Source organism: Lolium rigidum, chromosome 3 (assembly GCF_022539505.1).
Source record: "Lolium rigidum isolate FL_2022 chromosome 3, APGP_CSIRO_Lrig_0.1, whole genome shotgun sequence".
NCBI classification, from domain to species: Eukaryota; Viridiplantae; Streptophyta; class Magnoliopsida; order Poales; family Poaceae; genus Lolium; species Lolium rigidum.
The window spans coordinates 363,739,569-363,746,277 of NC_061510.1; the positions used below are offsets into that span (position 1 = coordinate 363,739,569).

Below are 6,709 nucleotides of genomic sequence, written 5' to 3' on the forward strand. Positions count from 1 at the left end.
TGATTTCATGTCTAGCCTATGTGCACCTTAAATGTCGCTGGAGGCATCTTCGGTATCTATGTTGCTATAATAGTACAAGCTTCTGTTTTCAATGATTTAGAATTTGTTTTTGAGGTTTTACCATGATGTTAGGAGAAACTGATAAGTATATGTTTCATGTCAAAATAACTTATCCTAAACAAAGTAATTAGTTGTAGATGGAATACTGGTCCTTTTAGTAAAATTGCAACAAAATGGCATGTTTAGTTCTTGAGGCTGTTGAGTATTACCATCTTTCACTGCTTGATAATTGTTTGCATGGAGTGGGCTTTACTGGCCCATGAGTTTTGAATTCTTGGCTTCAATATAGATAAGAAATATCATGATCCTAATACTCAAATATGTTGGCAATTGGTGCCGATGTTGCCTCTCCGCTAACGAGGGAGGGAGGACTGACGTGAAATATTGTATGAATTATTATGTTGACTACGAGCATCACCGAGAGCAAGATTGTTTGAGATTTTTGAGAGTGGAAGGGAATTCTTTTGAATTATCGAGAGTAGAAGGGATGCTTCAAGATTCTTAAGAGTGAGGGGGTGTTGTATAGACGTGTGTTGCACGTGCATGCTTACTAGTAATAGTAATAGTAAAGATTTCTTCTTCACCGATCACCGCCTCCTGTTAAAGTGGTAATGTTGCCCATCACTGCACCAGCCACTGCACGGCGGGCCCCACGCCGCGTCCCCTCCCCGCTTCCGGTGAGAATTAGCAGTGCAGCTACAACGGAATGACCGATCTACCACCATCAACCACCACCGCCCCGCACCACACACGCACGCCTCTCGCGCTTCACTCGAGATCTCCCCCACTTCCCATGGATCCCCTCCACGTCCGCCTCCGCCTCGGCGCGCTCGGGATGGCTCTCGTGCTTGCCGCCTCCGGCGGGTGGTGGGGCGGCGCGGAGGCTTCGATCCACACCTACGGCCGCGAGCCCTTCCGCGAGGTGGGCAACGCCTTCCTGCTCTCCGGCGGTAGCGAGGGCATCGTCGCTGACGGGTCCGACCCCCGCCTCTCCCGCCTCCTCCTTCATCAAGTAAGGCCAAGGCCCCTCTCCCTCGCCCCTCCTTGTCCTGTGCTTGGAGACCCCAGTGACTATTGTTTCTGGAAACCGCTGCGGACAGCGCTTGCTGTACTCGTGACACGTTCTTTTGCATGGGCTCAGTGCTGTTCGGTTCGAATTCATGAAGAGGTTAGGCATGGACGTTGCTGGAACTGATTTTTTAACTTGTTGCCAAGGATGTTTATTCAGTATCTCGGCTTGCTCCAATGACGCCTGGCTGGTAGGAAAATTTGGAATGCTAATAGCTGCAGGCAGCAACCTTAATTCTTCTCGCCATTAGACTATTCGTGCATATCGACAGTCTTTTTCTCTTTGCGTTTAATTTCTTGTTCTGATGGTGATTGCAGTGGTGCCACAGTATTCTACATGAGTTAGGACTATCATTTTCATTGGCATTGGCCACAGAATCGTAGAACCTTCTTTTGTGGCAGTGCAATATTTGAGATCAGTTCACTGACATGAACCTGATGAAGCTAGGCATGTTTCACTTATAGGCTTTTCCCCTGTATCTGTGAATTCGTTCAGTGTTCTTTTTAAGTTACAGATAAAATTATAGACTGTTCTCATTTCTGTAGATGTGAGTGTACTAATGAACTGAGTTACGTTTCCCCAAAAAGCGTGTGTGGGTGCTTCAGACTTTGGCACTAACGAGATGACCGGACATTGCTTTCAGGTTCATAAATGTTACTTTCTGGAGGACCGCAGAATCGGCAGAATCGCATGCAAAAATGGCACACAGTACAGGTCTGGTACAAGCTATTTTATTTGAAGCAGCTGACAGGGATAACATTGGAGGATCTGCCTATGGTGGACAGAGGTCTATTTGCTGTACCCCTGACCTTGCTAAACTGGAGGGCTGCAAACAAGGGGAAGTAATCAGGAGGCCATCCTCTGATGATCCGGATTGGCCTGTTGTGGTAGACACACACTTCAGTGCTAATCACCTCTCAGTGAAGTTGGAAGATGAGGAAGTTCGCATTACAAAGACAGGCATGTACAACTTGTTCTTCATTTCTTGCGATCCAAAACTGAGGGGCCTTGCTATGAGTGGGAAGACGGTCTGGAGGAATCCTGGTGGGTACCTACCTGGACGGATGGCACCTCTGATGACATTCTATGTTTTCATGTCACTAGCATATCTGTTAGTAATGGTTGTCTGGTTTAGCCAGTACATAAGGTTTTGGAGGGATATATTGCCAATCCAGAACTGGATCACTTTAGTTATTGCCCTTGGCCTGTTTGAGATGACACTATGGTACTTTGAATACTTAAACTTCAACAGCAGTGGTGTACGTCCAGTTGGAATTACAACTTGGGTGGTAACTGTTGGTGCCATCAGAAAAACAATTTCCCGCCTACTGATCCTTTCTATATCAATGGGATATGGTGTCGTTCGCCCAACTCTGGGAGGTCTCACATCCAAAGTTCTACTCCTTGGGCTTACATATTTCCTGGCTTCTGAATTGCTTGATATAGCAGAAAATGTTGGAACAATTAATGACATCTCAGGCAAAGCAAAGCTTTTCCTTGTCCTCCCTGATGCATTTTTGGACGCTTTTCTCATACTTTGGATTTTCACTTCTCTTTCCCGTACTCTTGAGAAGCTACAGGTAAGCAACATTTAGTGCCATGTTTGAAGTATTAACATTTTATTTTGTCATAAAATCACATTATCTCATCTTTACCTTTTGATTTGTGGCAAAGGTAGCACTGCCAGTATTAGAGGTATAGGTTGGTGACTCAAATGTTGCACTATCGATTTCTTCAAGAGAATTTATAACTCTGATCTATGAGTGATTAGCAATGCTAGATATCCTTTATACTGATGTTACATGGGGTATTATGTGGTCGGAATGAGGGCAAATAGGATAGTTGTAAGCTCTTTTTTTTAGCGAATATAGTTGTAAGTGCTTAGAATTTTGATAACAAGCCTGTTGAATCCTGATTCCTAAGAGCTGTGTATCTGTATTGTTGCTGAATCTTGCTGCTTTTCTCATACGTCAGGCAAGGAGGAGTTCTGTGAAATTGGATATATACAGGAAATTTACAAATGCATTGGCAGTTTCTGTCATAGCTTCAGTTGTCTGGATTGGTTATGAGGTGTGTAATTCCATCATATACACCCATAATGAAAATTGTGCTCTACTGCACTTGAGATAATTTGCTAATTTTAGATTCACTATGCATCCATAAGATCTATTAACTTCCAAGTTCCCCGACCATAATGAAAATTGTGCTCTACTGCACTTGAGATAATTTGCTAATTTTAGATTCACTATGCATCCATAAGATCTATTAACTTCCAAGTTCCCCGATCATCGTAAGGTTCAAAAATTGCCCCAAATACTCATCGATGGAATTAGGCTCCTATTTATTCTTGTGCAGGCACTTATGTGGTTGCTATGTTTTCATCATTTTCCAGAGTATAGATTGTTCTATGTAATTCGTTTAAATATTTGCCCCATAAGTGCATTTATCATCCTTACGTAATATTGCTGCTGTCACAGTTGATTGCCATATCCCTCTTGATACAACACCTTTTGTGGAATGTTCTCATTATCCTTTTCGCAACACCTAGGGTGTGTTCGGTTTGGGGATGGGGTTCCATTCCACTGTCACGGAACCGTGCCATCCCTGTGTTCGGTTTGGACAAATTTTTTGTCACAGAACGGTTCCATCCCTGTGTTCGGTTTTGGAATGGGATGAGAATGGAATGGAATGGAATGGGTGAGATAGTCACCCGATTAATTATTCTAAACTCGATTAATTATTTGCTAAACTTGATTAAGTAGTGCTAAACTTGATTAATTATTGCTAAACTTGGTTAATTATTGCTAAACTTAATTAGTCTGCGTGTGGCAGTCACCCGTTCCACCTCGTCCAGCCGAATCGGAGGAACCACTTCATTCCGGATCTAGAGGGAATATTCCATTTGGAGGAACCACTTCATTCCATTCCAGTTTGCAACCGAACGCAGGAACGGGCTTTGGGTGCGGAACGGTTCCATTCTGTTCCACCCCATCCCCAAACCGAACACACCCCTAGATTCCAAATCCGAACTCCTCACAAAATTTCTAACAACGGTATGTTCAAGAAGTAAAAAATGTGTGAAAGGATCACACTAGTCTTATGAGAACTAGATAAATTGTGCTACAAAGATAACTCATACTCCTCAGTCAAAAGTCAACGACTTCTAACTTTGAACAAATTTGTATAAAAAATATAAGCATCTACCATACTAAATCAGTATCAATGGATTCACCATAAAGTATATTTTCTCAAAGTATCCATTCAATATTGTAGATATGGATATGTTTTCCTAAAATTTTGGTCAAAGTTAGTAGGGCTTGACTTTTGACTAATCTTAGGTGCCTTATATTTTTGGACGGAGGAAGTACAAGATTGTGGTAAGTATAGTATGTCAACATGTCTCATTGGCGATAACCGCAATTCTACTTTTTTTTTTTTTTTGAGCTGAAAACTGTAGGGGAGGCCCTGACGGTAAATTTTATTTATTAAAAAAGAAATATATGTACAAGATAGAGGTAATGAATATACAAAAGGGCTTAGCCCAGGGCATAGCCCAAAGGAACTACAGATCGTCTAGCCAGGCTAAAAGGGAGGATTTGAGATCATCCTTCATTCTGTAAGAAAGGAGGAAGAGGTCCCTTTTGAAAGAAAAGGTCCAAGCTCAAACAGAAGGTGTTTCATTATCAACGATAAGACCATTCCTACACTTCCAAATATTCCAGCAAGCTGTGGAAAAACTTCAAAGAAGAAAGGTTTTCCAAAGTTGCATCTAGCTGCTGTAATCATCTGGGGGAATTCAAGGCTGTCATTGATCATGATGTTAATTTTTGCCCAACATTGCCTACTGAAAGTACAGCTCCAGAAAAGATGATCCCTGGTTTCCAACAATCTGTTGTCACAAATTTGACATAGCCCATTGTCTTCGAAAGTGTAGTTTTTCCTTATGAGCATATCCTTCGTGTTTAGTCGGTCATTGGAAAGGAGCCAGAAGAAAGTTTTTATCTTTGGTGTGCATTTAGATTTCCAGATCCAAGGAGAGAAAGTTGGAGCTTGAATGTGCTCAAAGTTCAACTTGTAAAACTTGTTGGCAGAGAAATGATTGCCCCATCTATAAGACCAATGCTACTTTATTTGTTGATCTTTTCAATGAATGATCTTTCTCTCGTATATGCTGATCATTACCGCTCCTAAAAGCATGACATGAATAGATTTATGAACATCATGGAGTTTTGATCCAACGCATGCATGTGGTTCATGGGCTGATAGACTAGCTGACCATGTGCAATGGGCCTCTATTACTTGCACCATCTTTTAGCATTTTGTGCCAAATATTATCGTGATCTGGAGATACAAAATTTACATTATAGTCTGCTTGCAAGCATGACAGTTGTCCTCACTGCTAACTCATGATTTTTCTAGGAGTCTTGTGTTTTAGAACTGTTGTCTTATCATGGCTTCCTTGCAGGTTTATTTCAAAGCGACAGACCCCTTCAGTGAGAGATGGCAGAGTGCCTGGATCATAACAGCATTCTGGGATGTTCTTGCCTTTGTTTTGCTTGTTGTTTTATGCTATTTGTGGGCACCGTCCCAAAGCTCGCAAAGGTAAATATTTTTTCCTTTTCAATGGTCTGGAGCCTTTTTTTTTGCGAATGTAATGGTCTGGAGCCTTGTAAGAGGCATAATCTATGTGCTTACTGCCAATAAGAGGCATAATCTGAGTTTGTTTAATAGGCTGTAAGAAAACGGTTGACTAGGTACCACCCTGAAATTAACACACCGTTCCTATGTCCAGATATGCTTATTCAGGTGAAGCTGCGGATGATGATGACGAGGAGGCTCAGTCTCTGACAAAGGGGTCTGATGGTGATGTAGGGATGGTAAAAATTGACAAAGACAGAAATGCTGGTGTTGGCAGTGCTTTCAGCTTGGATGATGACGAGGCTGAGGAGGACAAAAGAGAGTAGTATTTCTTCCCCTGATCCTTACTTTGCCAGATACCCAGAAACAAGAATGTTCCAAGGGTTTGAGCTTTTTTGGTGGTTCGATGTCCTCTGTTGTTCCTGCCTTAGTTACACAGGTTTTGTTGTAGAAGTGTGCGTTTTCTATCCACCCCTTGCCAGAGTAGTTCGATGTGGAGTTCATATAGGCAAAATTGGTACAAAGTTGCAAATTATTTATATCAAAACGGTGTACATATATGTTCTCTTTGTCTGTTGTGTATTGCATATCCTGTATGAAGCTGATGAACTGAGTGTAACTGCTGGGCTAATCGTGTGGAAGTTGCCATTACAAAATGCAGAGCTACACATATGAAACATGGCTTCAATTAGTGCGAAGAATAATGGAAGTGAATCTAACGAACGAAGCACACGGTTTTCTTGAAGAAACACATGGTTCCTTTTTCACAGAGTACTCACAAAAGATAATGTAGAAGTTGAAATGTCAGTAAATAATGTATCTTGAAGAAACACATGGTTCCTTTTTCCGCGCGTTAGTTTTCCGTTGTGGTCAGCCGTGCCTGAAGAGCCACTAAAAATGGGGTAGTTTAGCCATACAAGAGGTTACATGGGCCTTGGCCCT

At 42.0% G+C, this 6,709-nt stretch overlaps 1 pseudogene; it reads left to right on the forward strand.

Moving 5' to 3' along the window:
- Positions 1–835: 835 nt before the first annotated feature.
- On the forward strand, positions 836–6,354 carry LOC124704196 (annotated as a pseudogene).
- Positions 6,355–6,709: the final 355 nt, after the last annotated feature.